Genomic DNA, 14579 nt, shown 5'->3' with positions numbered 1-14579 from the left:
GGTCCCTCAGGACTATTCTGTTTACTTTTGGTAGGATGGCTGGTGGTGCAGCTCTTCATGTAGCTAACCGATCTTATATGCTGTATGCCTTGGAATGCCTCCAACCGAAGGTGTTTAACTGGTGCGACGCAGTACTTCTTGTGATGGAAGAACAGTTGACCAAGATAAAGAGCGAGAGGTTGAAGAACTTTGGGTATGGTTCTATTTTGACCGCCTTTGCCTTGGAGAAGATACCACTGATGCAACCGCAGTATATTGCACTCGATTTACCTTCACCTACTGAACCACGTATGCAGAGATGGGTTGACCATATGTCTAGGCATGCTGGTCAGTCTCAGATTTCATTTTCTGATACCTTCTTTGTTAGAAAATTATATATTACGGAGCAATGGAACACATAAAATATTGCAGAAATATAAACACAGAGAACGCACAAAACAAGAGAGACACAGATATACGTGGTTCACCCAGTTTGGGCTACGTCCACCCCGAACAGCCAGTCCTTCCTTTCTATTATCCAGCAAAATGAAGAGATACAACCTACAGCAAAACCGCTGTAATATCCTCTGTTTTCTCTCACAGTCTCACCTCTATGTTTCTCGCTCACCGAATACACATCTATCACAGCCTCAAATACAATGCCCTCATATAAAGAGAGGGGTTGCCTTCTAGGGCAAAAAAACCCTAAACTAAACATAAGTTCTACCGTCAGATCATCCGCCTAATGAACGACCCAGATTGACTAGAAATTACTATACTTTTACAAGGCAATTTTACAGTTGTTTTTAGCTTCGGGGGCGCTGCCCCCGAAACCCCCCGCCAGGGGGGGGCTCCATAAAGTCGCTGTCGCCCCCCCTGGACCCCCCACGGCAGTGATCATTTTACGGGCGGCGTTGCCGCCCCATTTTGAACTGGGGTCCAAAATGCCGGTACTATAGAAGATAATCAGGCTCCACACCCAACAATCTCCCACTTGGAGACTGATTGTAGCAACTCCACCGCTGCTCCATTTGCTGGACAATGACTCCTCTTTGGACCTGGCTGTTCCTCATCTTCATCGTCATCCTTGAAGACCAATTGAAACTGAGCATATTCTCAGTTTCTCCCTGGTTACAACTTTTGTTAGCATATCTGCAGGGTTCTGGCTAGTGTGTATCTTTTCCAGCTTCAACTCTCCATCTTCCAACACTGATCATATGAAATGGTACTTGAGCTGTATGTGTTTTGTCCTGGAATGAAATGCTGAGTCCTTTGCAAGATGAATGGCACTTTGACTATCACTGTATAACGTGCCCATATCATGCTCCTTACCCAATTCACCCATAAACCTTTGTAACCAAATCATTTCTTTACTAGCCTCTGTAGCAGCAACATACTCTGCTTCTGTTGTTGAGAGTGCAACAACACTTTGGATTTTTGAAACCCAACTGACAGTTGTTCCTCCGACAGTAAATACATATCCTGTAGTGCTCCTCCTATTATCTCTGTCACCTGCCATATCTGCATCAACATATCCTTGTAGGGATATGTTTGAACCACCAAAGCATAATGCCTGATTTGTGGTACCTCTCAAATATCTGAGAATCCATTTCACTGCCATCCAATGTTCCTTTCCTGGATTGTTCATGTACCTGCTTACAAGTCCCACTGCATGTGCAATATCAGGCCTTGTGCAGACCATTGCATACATTAAACTTCCAACTGCTGATGCATATGGAATTTTAGACATATAATCCATGTCTTCTTGGGTCTTTGGGCACATTTCTTTGCTAAGTTTGAAATGGCTAGCAAAAGGTGTACTAACTGGCTTTGCATTTTGCATGTTAAATCTTTTCAACACCTTTTGTATGTACTCATTCTGAGACAATGTTAATTTTCTATTTTTCCTGTCTCTAGTTATTCTCATACCAAGGATTTGTTTTGCAGCACCCAAATCCTTCATTGCAAATGAACTTGCCAATTTTCTTTTGAGCACATTTATTTCCTGCATGTTAGATCCTGCAACAAGCATGTCATCTACATACAATAACAATATAATATAGCTGCCATCATTTTGCTTTTTCAGATAAACACAATGATCAGAGTGACATCTAGTATAACCTTGTTCAGACATAAACTTGTCAAATTTTAGATACCACTGCCTTGGAGCCTGTTTTAAACCATACAAGCTCTTCTTTAGCCTGCACACAAGTTTCTCCTTCCCTTTCACCTCATATCCTTGTGGCTGCTGCATATATATCTCTTCCTCCAAATCCTCATGGAGAAAGGCTGTCTTTACATCTAACTGCTCAAGATGCAAATCTTCAGCTGCTACAAGACTTAAAATAGTTCTGATTGAAGTCATTTTAACAACAGGAGAAAATATTTCATCAAAATCAATACCTTTCTTCTGTGCAAACCCCTTCACCACAAGTATAGCTTTGTACCTTTGCTTTCCTCCATCTTCTTCCTTCAGCCTGTAAACCCATTTATTCTTCAATGTAGTTTTTCCTGCAGGCAACCTGACTAAATCCCAAGTCTGGTTATGCATTAAGGAGTCCATCTCTTCTTCCATGGCTACCTCCCACTTCTTCTTGTTTTCAACCTGCATTGCTTCTTCATAACATTCAGGTTCACCGGAATCAGTCAACAATAAATAATATAATGAAGGAGAGTATCGTTCAGGAGGTCTACCTATCCTGGTAGATCTTCTAACACCACTTTCAGGTGTTTGGGGTGCCTGTTGCTGTTGTGGTGGTTGTTGTTGTTGTGGTTGTTGATTATTATTATTTTCAGGCACCTTTACTTTTTCAGTGATTTCATCAAGGACTGCGTATTCCTTGTTTTCCTTTTCCTGTTTCTTTTCCTGCAACTGATTCTTATACAAGACCTTTTCATTGAATATTACATCTCTGCTCCTAATGATTTTGTGATTTTCGTAATCATATAAGCGATAACCAAAATCATTAACACCATATCCAATAAAGGTACATTTCTTTGACTTTGCCTCAAGCTTTGTTCTATTTTCTTTATCAATATGGACAAAGGCCTCACAACCAAAAGGCTTTAAAATAGAGTAGTTTACCTTTTTACCTGTCCATGCTTCCTCTGGAACACCACCATACAAGGAACTTGAAGGCCCTCTGTTTATTAGATAAACAGCAGTATCTACAGCATCTGCCCAAAACTGTAAAGGCAATCCTGCATGCAATCTCATGCACCTTGCACGCTCCATGATTGTTCTGTTCATCCTTTCTGACACACCATTTTCTTGTGGTGTTCTTGGAACTATCTTCTCTCTACGAATTCCATGCTCTGAACAGTACCTATCAAACTCTTTGCTGCAATATTCACCTCCATTGTCTGATCTAAGACACTTCAATTTCTTTCCTGTCTCAATCTCAACCAAAGCTTTCCATTTCTTGAAAGTATCAAATACATCAGATTTATTCTTAATACAATAAATCCAAGTTTTTCTAGTTGCATCATCAATAAAAGTAACATAATAACGAGAGCCACCAAGAGATGATACCTGAGCAGGTCCCCATACGTCTGTATGCACAAGCTCTAATTTTTCGTTCTTCTTTTCTTTCCCAACTCTGAGAAATCTGACTCTCTTCTGTTTTCCATAAATGCAGTTCTCACAGAAATCCAAATCAACATTCTTCAAACCTGGCAACAAATTCCTTGAGTGAAGAATCTTCATCCCTTTTTCACTCATGTGTCCGAGCCTATGATGCCATAATGTTGCATCTGCTTCTTTGGAAGTCAAAGCATTAACAGAGTTAGAAATACCATTGCATAAATACAATGTACCAACCTTTTCACCTTTTGCTATTACCAGGGCTCCTTTTGTGACCTTCCAAGCTTTATCTGTGAAAGTTGTCACACAACCTTCACTGCCTAACTGCCCTGTTGAAATCATATTTTTCTTTAGATCTGGAACATGCCTTACCTCCTTTAGTAGCCATTGATTTCCATTCTGCTGTTTTACAAGAACCTTACCCATTCCAACAATTTTACAGGGTTTGTCATCACCCAGACGAACTTGTCCAAAATCTCCTTGAACATAGTCATAAAAATATTTCTTTTCAGGTGTGGCATGGAATGAGGCCCCTGAATCTACCACCCAGGAATCAGTAATATTTTCGAAAGAAAGAATCAAAGCATCTTGTAACACCTCACCTGTCACATTTGCTTCATGATTGTTTTCTTGTTGTGCATCTCCTTCTTTTCCCTTCCGAGATCTACAGTCTTTCTTTAGGTGTCCTTTCTTTCCACATTTCCAGCACACTATCCCCGATCTGGACTTGGATCTGCCTTTCCTTGATTTACTGTGATATCCTGAGCTCTTTCCTCTTTCCATTTTTCTTCCTCTAGACTCTGCACTCAAAGCATTTCCCGATGTCTCACCGGAGCTTTTCCGTCGCATTTCCTTGCTAAGGATAGCACCGACAACATCATCAAACTTTAAAGTACTAGATCCAGAAACGGAGTTACTAATGACCATTACCAAACCATTCCAGCTTTCTGGTAACGAGCATAAGAATAACAGAGCTCTAACTTCATCATCAAAGTTTACCCCTATAGAACTTAACTGACTTGTAACTGTATTAAAATCATTTAAATGGTTTGCAACAGATCCACCTTCCGACATATTCATATTAAATAACTGTTTCATAAGAAATACCTTGTTCGAGGCTGAGGGTTTTTCATATAGTTTTGACAACGTCTGAATCAAACCCTCTATCGTGGTTTCCTTCGAAATGTTGAAGGCGACTGACGCAGCAAGGCACAGCCGTATTGTTCCGAGTGCCTTTCTATCGAGAAGATTCCATTCTTCGTCTTTCATACCCGTCGGCATCTTTGTTTTTCCGCCCAATGGTAGGTATAGATCTTTCTGATACAGATAATCTTCCATCTGCATCTTCCACAGCGAGAAGTTTTGGCCGTTAAATTTCTCGACCCTAAACTTACCATCTTCCTCCATTGCTCCCACTTGAACCAGGAACCCTTCTTTCCTGCGAGTTTATCAGCCAAATAGACCTTCGGCTCTGATACCAGTTGTTAGAAAATTATATATTACGGAGCAATGGAACACATAAAATATTGCAGAAATATAAACATAGAGAACGCACAAAACAAGAGAGACACAGATATACGTGGTTCACCCAGTTTGGGCTACGTCCACCCCGAACAGCCAGTCCTTCCTTTCTATTATCCAGCAAAATGAAGAGATACAACCTACAGCAAAACCGCTATAATATCCTCTGTTTTCTCTCACAGTCTCACCTCTATGTTTCTCGCTCACCGAATACACATCTATCACAGCCTCAAATACAATGCCCTCATATAAAGAGAGGGGTTGCCTTCTAGGGCAAAAAACCCTAAACTAAACATAATTTCTACCGTTAGATCATCCGCCTAATGAACGACCCAGATTGACTAGAAATTACTATACTTTTACAAGGCAATTTTACAGCTGTTTTTAGCTTCGGGGGCGCTGCCCCCGAAACCCCCCGCCAGGGGGGGGGCTCCATAAAGTCGCTGCCGCCCCCCCCTGGACCCCCCACGGCAGTGATCATTTTACAGGCGGCATTGCCGCCCCATTTTGAACTGGGGTCCAAAATGCCGGTACTATAGAAGATAATCAGGCTCCACACCCAACATTCTTCAGGTGGTTTGATCGTCAGGAGATGGTTTATTCTGAGTATCCATATGTTGGCATGGACTTCCGGGGTGATCCAGATATGCTACCATATTCCTGTTTACCGTTTTTCATTTATAATGTTCTTGTGCTTTATTCTATCAAGACTTTAATAAAACTCATGTGTACATGCAGATGTTGGTCTTGTTCGTCTAGTAGCTCGCCTGAGAGTGCCAACTGCCGCCCCAGCAGGAGAGGCTATGGGAAGGGCTATCCTTCGCGACCTTGATGTGGCCAAGACTCTCACAGCATTACAGGAGCAGGTTGAGGGCCTCACTCTTGGTATTCCAGATGTGAGGACTGATGAGCTGCCCTTGAGGTTGCAGCAGCATACTATTGGTGTTCCAAGACAATGGACTCGTCTCTTACACATGATCACACAGGCTGTGACTTGCTATCACAAGCATCATTAGACTAGGGTACCCCCTAGCATTTTGAGTTTTTTGGTCATTTGACCGATTTTGTCTTGGTTACAGAACATTATGTGTAAACCACAAACAGTTATATATATTTTTGATTTTCGGAGTTTTATTTTGGTTAAGTTACATGATCCAAATGCAAACATTGATGGTATGTTTCTTTTTATAAATGTTTCAAATGTCTATCTAACACATAATTTGCCAATGAGTCAGTTAATGTATTTAAGTTTCTGGAAATATGTTGATATTGAATAACATCAAATTGTCTTTCCAAAATCTTAACCCTTAGGAACATGCGATAAATCGCTGGATTTCGGACAGAATAGATACCAGTGAGTTGTATTATGATGAGTTGTGAGTCTAGCCTGACATCAGTCGGCGTATACCATGTGTGATGGCATCAGAGAGGAGTTCTATCAACGTGATATATTCAGTGATGTTATTTGTTGATCGACCAATACATACCCCTATGAAACTTACTAACTCACCGCTTGGATCAAAAATAGCCCAGGCTGCGGAAGATAGGTTCTGTGAACTACGACTCGCTCCTTTGGCATATCCAACACATGACTCCAATAGGTTTGACATCTGCAACAAATGTAAAAAGTGGATTACTTGACCAAAATAAACACTTTAGCGAAAACAAAAACATAACAAAAGCATACAAGTTACCATTACGCATAGTAACGCTTGAGGTACAACCCGTTACGAGGTTGCGCCAGTGGAATTCTGTCATAATCCATTAACTCATAGGCTCCTTTTGCTAACACCCGTTTAACAATATAGGGGCCCATCCATAAAGACTTAAATTTACCTGCTCCCAATTTATCGGATTCTTGGTTGTAAAGCAAGACCAAGTCACCTTCTGAGAAGACACGGGGTTTGACATTTTTGTCGAACTGCGCCTTGACTCGTTTCTTATGGGCTTCGATAGCCAAAGTGGCGTCATGACGGGTTTCATCCAATTGGATTAATTCCAAGAAACGAGCCTCTTCTTCTAAAGTTCCAGGGAGGAGATCAATTGCAAGTTTGAGAGACGAAATTTTGCAGTGGATTGGTAAAACTGCTTCCAGGCCATATACCAGTTAGAAAGGTGTAAACCCGGTTGCATTCCTTACCGATGTTCGGTAAGCCCACAAAGCTGAGTACAGGATTAGGTGCCATCTTCTCTTGTGAACTCCAATCATCCTTTGCAACATACGTTTCAGGACCTTGTTGATTGCTTCAACTTGTCCGTTGGTTTGCGGATAATATGGAGTAGAGTTGTCGTGAGACAACCCTAGTTTGGCAGCTAATTCGACCATCATGTGATTGCGAAAATGCGATCCATGATCTGTGACTATAGCCCGTGGTACGCTGAATCTGGCGACTACATGATTGAAAAAGAAGAGGGCAGCTGTTTCACCAGTATTATCTAATGTAGGCATCGCCTCGGCCCATTTGGTAAAATAGTCAACTGCGACTATGATATACCCATGCCCCCCGGTCGAGGTGGGGTTACATGTCATGAAATCGATGCCCCATTTGGCGAATGGCCCAACAACAACTATTGGCTGCAGAGGTGTGGGTGGTCTTCTGGTCAAGCTATCGAAAATTTGACAAGCATGGCAACTTCTGACTGCGGTTATGCAATCTTTGAACATTGTTGGCCAGAAGTATCCTGCTCGTAAGATTTTTTGTGCTGTAGCATAACCGGATTGATGCCCCCCACACGCGCCCGAATGACAATCATTCAAGAATTTTTCGGCTTCCTCATGGGTGAGGCACCTTCTCAGAACTGTATCGATACCGCGACGATAAAGTGTATCACCGACGATCATGTAGTCTTTTGCTTGGTATTGAATACGTTTTTGTTCAGAGTGAGAGGTATTTGGCCTATATTTTTGGGTTTGGAGATAAATGATTATATCCCCATACCACTGATTGCTTGAAGATATCAGAAACAAACTTTCGTCCACGATTGTTTCATCGGATGTTTCATCGTTGGACGACGATGGGAGATCGCATAATAATTCTGTGAAAACCAGAGCTTTCTTTGACTTGGATCTTACAAATTCCAGATCAAACTCTTGCAGGATTGCTATCCATTTTGAATATTTTCCCCCCAGCAACTGTCGCGACAATATATAAGTCATGGGGTTGCAATCTGACAGAATGGTAGTTTTTCGAAAGAGGACATAGTGTCAAAATCTCTGTATCGCTTGAACAGCTGCGAGTGCTAGCTTTTCAACGTAAGAATATTTTCTTTCTATATCATTTAAGTTTTTACTTAAATAATATATAGGATGTTCGATTCCGTCGTCTTCTTGAACTAAAACCATTGCGATGGTCGTATCTGCTGCAACCAGATACAGGTTAAAATCTTTTTGATAATTAGGAGCGTACATTAATGATGCTTTCATTAGGGATTCTTTTAAAGAATCAAAGGAAGCTTGCGCAACCTGATCCCAGACAAAGGGTACTCGCTTTTTCAAAAGACGAGTATAACCTTTAGCAAGTTCGGCGTAATTTGGAATGAACCTCCTAAGAAAGTTTGCTTTCCCTTGGAGTTTTCTGAATCTAAAGCAAATTCGAAGGTGGAGGAAAATTTATGATTGCCTGGACCTTACATGGGTCGAGACGAATCCCGTCCTTTGAGACTACAAAGCCAAGAAAACGACCAGAACTGACGCAAAATACACATTTGTGTGGATTGAGTCATATCTTGTAGTGTCGGCAACGTAGAAATATTGCTCTTAAATGCTGCAGGTGATCAGTCCGCTTTCGCGAATGAGCCGGAAGGTCGTCGAGGTATTGTTGAACGATGTTTTTGATGTCATGGAAAGCATAATTCATTGCCCTCTGAAAGGTTTCCCCTGCGTTCTTTAATCCAAAGGGTAATTTTCGATATGCGAATGTGCCCCACAGACAAATAAATGTAGTCTTTGACTGGTCCTGAGGGCGGATATTTATTTGATTATACCCAGAGAATCCATCCATGAATGAAAAGATTTCGCATCCAGCGCATTCGTCAATTATCTGGTCGATAAAGGGTGTAGGGTAGTTGTCTTTTGGACAAGCTTGATTTACATCCCTATAATCGACGCACACTAATTTTTCCTTGTTTTTTCATAACAGGGACAATATTCGATACCCAATCAGTTAGAGGAACTGGGTTTATGAAACTAGCATGGAGAAGTTTCTCAACTTCTGCCTTAATGGTAGTGGCTTTCTTGGGGTGCACCTGCCGTAGTCGTTGTCGTACTGGTTTGACATCTGGATACATCTTAATTTTGTGTTCAACAATACTCGAGTCAATGCCTGGCATTTCACTATATGACCAAGCAAAGACATCTCTGAATTCACGAAAAAGAGCGTTATATATTTCCAGTTCTGAAGGAGAACAACATTTGCCAACATAAATATTCTCTACAACATCTGTTTTGGTCGAGATATTTATGGCGATAGTCTCTTCAATGTTGGACAAGTTTCGCTTGGAATCCACCGTGTTTACAGTACTTGATAGAAAATCAAAAACTGAAGGATGATAAAGGTCATCAGGGGTATCTTCTCCATAATCCGGAAGAAGGGAACGATGGTGGGAATCATTCCATGGTGCTCCTTCAATTACCATTGATTGGACAATTCCTTCGTCGGTGACATGCACTCACAACCAAGGATTTGAAGGGGTACCATATTCCTCAGACCTATCTATCCAAACGCTTGATGAGCGTTGATTTGGGTTTGCCATCCAGGCTAGGAACATTGATTGCTACAATATTTCCGTTGGGCTTGGGGGCAAAACCATTGCATGATCCATGTTGATATCGTTTTCTGAGATCTTTTTAGAAGATATCATATTGCAGGTTCCTACCGACGCTACTTCCGCCAGATTGATTGGAGGTGGAAGGGTGAAAGTTCCCATTAATATAGGGTCTTTTAGTAGGCCTACTCCGATATTTTGAAGCGAATGGGGGCTTCCATGGATCATGGGAATGCTTCCTGTAACTTGAGAACCATTGGGGAGGAAGTTTTGTTGATCGACGATTGTAATCCCTCCTTGAAAAGGAAATGCAATCTTTCTAAAATAGGTCGACACAACAGCCGCCATAGCATATATCCATGGTCTTCCTAGTAGGATGTTGTAATCAAGATTTCCATCGATTACTTCAACATCTATTTCTATTGTTTTCCCTCCTAGTTCAATTTTCAAGTTACTTAGAATACCATATGGGGTATATGTCCTTCCGTCGAATGCTTTTAATGTTGTCGAAGATCGCGACAAGGTTGGAGATCCTAAAGTTTTTCAGCAACTCATCGACATAACGCATGTAGATTCCCCCTCATCAATAATTGTTCGATGAACAGTTTTGTTGAGGGCTTTCACTTGAACAAGAAAAGCTAGTTGAGCTGGTAATTGAGGATCGTATCCTTTATGGTCGAAGGATACAAGATTGGAATCCTTTGGGTCTATCCCACCAATGGCTGATAATAAAGCCTGCCTTTAGGATGGGCAATTCTGTAGTACTTCAAGAGTTGACATAGCGGATGGCGATTGGGCCAAATCTTCCACTATATTATAATGTTGTGCCGCTCTAGCGCGGGGATTAAATGTCGACTTGTGTACTACTCCCTTTGGAGGTTTTATTGTTAATTCAGGAATGATGGGCGGCGCAACTTCTGTCGAAGTTGTTGTGGAACTATTAGGTTGATCTTTATCCTTGTTGTTCGACAGCTGTGGATTCCCATAATCTTTGTTCCTTGTCGATATCAAAGCATCATTTTTCTGTTTTGAAACCGACAACATTAGCACTTGAGATGGGGAAGCATTTCCACTTTCAACCAGATTTGTTCCTGGATTTGGAAACGGATCAGTTAACACTGCGGAGGTTTTTGAATTCTTGAAGAATTTTTTAAGCTCAGCGTTGTGTGGACAATTTGCGGTCCAATGATCCTCATCACATATAAGGCATGGATTTTTTGGTTTCCTATCTCCAGGAGGGTTTGCAGAAGATTTTTCAGGTGATGATTCCTCCTGTTTCTTCTTCTTCCCTTTGCCTTTCTTCTTGCCCCCTGGTTGTTTGGTTTCTTTGCCTCTAACTGTGGATACGCCATTTACTTCCGAGGCAAGAAGTTCATCTTTTGCATTTTGACCTGAAATCTTACGGGCCTTTTTGGATGTAGCCTTTGTCAATTTCGTGTCTGTTGTGCCAATCACGCCATCACCGGCATGAGAGTCATTTTTTGATTTAGGAGGAGGAGGAATTGAGAATTTCGTTCTAGGGGCGTCAGGTATTTTATCGTAGAGCGTGCCGGACTGAGTGTAAATCAAGTCCAAATATTGCGCACGAGTGATAACTTGCTCTTCTGTTACGACTCCCCCCTTTGCCACATCTTCCGTGATGGAAGGTAGTAATGACTTGATAAACCATTCAGCTAAGAGCTGATCAGGAACATACGTTTTTACCATTCTACGACGACGTCGCCATTCATGTATATGATCAAATATGTGAGTGGACATTGTCTGTTTGAAGTTGGTAAGGAGTTATGTTCCTGTTTCGTACCTTATTGGTAATTGAAAATGGGTTAAAAAGGTTGTGGCTAAGGTACTGAAGTTGTCGAATGAAGCTCTAGGCAATTCGATGTACCATTTTGCCGCCGGACCAGTTAACGTCCTCTGAAAAAGGCAAAGCCTTATCGAATCATCATTCAGGGTGTTTGATGAACACTACAGATGAAAGGTCATCACATGATTCAACGGATCTTCACCCAGATTTCCATTAAATTTAGGAATATCTGATGGAAGTTTATGTGGAATCGCCGGCCACCAAGGGGCGTAAGCGATTGGATCATTTGTTAACCGATTTAAATCAGGTAACTCTAAAGTTGCCACAAAGGGTAACTGTTGATTCAGGTTAGGTGAAGCATACCCAGGATAAGATGGGATTGCCTGAGTAGTTGGTCTTTGCATACCGGCATAATGCATTTGATGCTGGTAACTTTGGTAAGGTTGGTGGGCATGACCATTGTACAATGGTTGATTTTGACCGTTTTGAATATACGGCTGTCCACTATTTGCAAATATTTGTTGCTCAGAACCTTGGTATACTTGTTTGAATTGCGGTTGTTGGTATTGCACTAGCCATGGTTGTGAAGCCATGTGTTGTTGCGCGATACTAACAGTTTGACCAAGATGAGGGGCAATTGTACCCATCTGAACCTATGTCATTCCACCAGTCGGTGATTGTGGTTGAGTTGCAGGGTCAAGGGGCTGTTGCATTACAACTTCAGAAACCTGAGGTTGGCATACAACAGGCAGCGCTTGAACTTGCGACACCGTCACAATAGCTAGCGTAGTTGGTATATTTGACATAGGTAAGCATTGTTGCATCGAGTATACAACTCTTGGTTGTTGAGGTAGTATTGGTACCCAACCGCTTGAGGTAATTCCAGTATAACCCGAATGTTGTTGCGAACTCCCGTATGGGTATCCTCCCGGAGGGGATAACGAAAGGGTATACTGCCCCCCATACGGTGGTAATCCAGAACTCAAGGGAATGGTTTGCCCTTGAGGGCCGGACTGCCCAAATTGACCTCAAGATGGATCAATTTGTTGAGACTCAACATAAGAGTTTCCGGATATGATTCTGGTTGAACAAACAGGAACAGACCATACTGTCAAAACGGCCCCTGAGTGGGCTCCTTCTAGCAGTTGAGAGCTAGTTGGGACAGATGGTATACCGGAAAACATTGGTGGAGTGATAGCAGGGAGTTATACCATCGCTGTGTCAAACGACACAGTCCTAGATGTTGACGGTTGTTCAAACATTTCTAGTCTATCCAAAAGATTACCTAGCGATTCTACAGGAGCTTCCGCTGGCGGTAGACTAACTTCTGATGGAGAAGGATATAGAGTGATCCCGACTCCAAATTGCGATGGATTACTAGTTGGAGGATCTTCCACAATCTCTTCTATCGCAATCATACCAGGTGGAAGGGGAAGACCGTCAGGTCCGTGTTGTTGGGAAAAGTATCCAATACGGAATGACCCTATCCCACTCTAAGGGTGATAGTACCTCAGCAACAACCGAATGCAAAGCTATTCAAGATTACTTCTTTATGAGATGTAAGAGAGGGGAGAAAGAGATCCACTAACCGTTGTCTTCCGCTAATGATTGATCCAATCTTCCCTCTTTGCTGCTTGCTCCCAGCTCCTTGCTCTTTCACTGGCCTAGCTATACAAAGATCCTGCAAAATCACAAGAAAGGAAAACTACAAGAATCATACATCCATAATTGATTCAAGGATTAGAACAAATCAAATATACAAGCATCAATACGCCATTGAGACACATGCATATAGAAGAACCTCAAATGCTTTATTAATGGAAGAAGTAAAGTTCTGAGAGTGTTACAACCATAAGAGGCCCAATCCAGCAACACCTCCCAGCAGAAAGAAATCTCCTCTTCACCTCCTTCAAGAAAATCACCCAATAGTTCTATACTCAAACCAACAGCACTTCCTTACAGTCACAAGATTCCAGCCCCCCTAGACCTCATCAGAGAGCTCTATATATAGGAGATTTGGAGAAAGGATGAGTCAGCTTGAGGCTGGCATGAAGCTGACTAGTGTCCTCTCCCACTTCAGTTATTCTTCAGTTCTTGAGTCCACTTGGAGGTTCTTGCTTCCACTTGGAGATCTAGACCCTCTTACTCATCACAAGGCGAATTCCTTGATCCAAGTGTCATTTTGGAAGCTTCCTGGGCATTTGACACATTAAGGAATGACTGTGCCACTTGGCCAATCTCGCCCAGCGCAGGTAGCCTTCATTGCTTTTGACATTCAGTGCAGGTACAGAGTGGAGCAGTTGACATTCAGCGCAGATGCTCAGTGGAGCAGTTGACATGATCCAGAAATAGCTTGTTTTTGAGTGTTTTCAGGTGGAGAACTGATTTTCAGTGCTGTGGTTTGCTGACCTTGTTCCTCTAAGGGTAGGAACAACATGTTGAGGGACTTTGGATCCCTTAGATTATTGACATTTCATGCTTCATGCTGTAAGGCACAAAAATGTCTATAATAGTTGCCCCCTAAAGTATGAGGTCGTTCATCGGGTGAAATGCTTTATCAGGAGGATCTGAAGTTTATTCAATCGCTGAGAGGCGCCCTGTAATAAAATAAAATACAATACATTATTTTTCATTCTGCTTTCATGATCTAGCTGAGGCGGGCATTCCCATGCTCAGCTTTATAAATTCATTTTGGTACATATAACAGACGATCGTTTGATGCTAGACTGATAATTCTCTGCTGAAATTATCATCCTTTGAGTAGGATGATCATCTGCTGTAATAATGTACATATAAAATGTCTTTATATTTCCTGAATATATATCGCAGCCCGGATGGATGAAACTAGATCCGGGGTCTTCAAACTCGTTCGATCTTCACTCTAAGTACAAGTCAGTCCATGTGAGAATTGCGCTGAAGTCGAACATG

This window comes from Pinus tabuliformis, chromosome 3_1 (genome assembly GCF_031772625.1).
Source record: "Pinus tabuliformis cultivar Carrire ecotype Pingquan chromosome 3_1, CPIR1, whole genome shotgun sequence".
Lineage (NCBI taxonomy): Eukaryota > Viridiplantae > Streptophyta > Pinopsida > Pinales > Pinaceae > Pinus > Pinus tabuliformis.
This window is presented reverse-complemented; position numbering follows the sequence as displayed.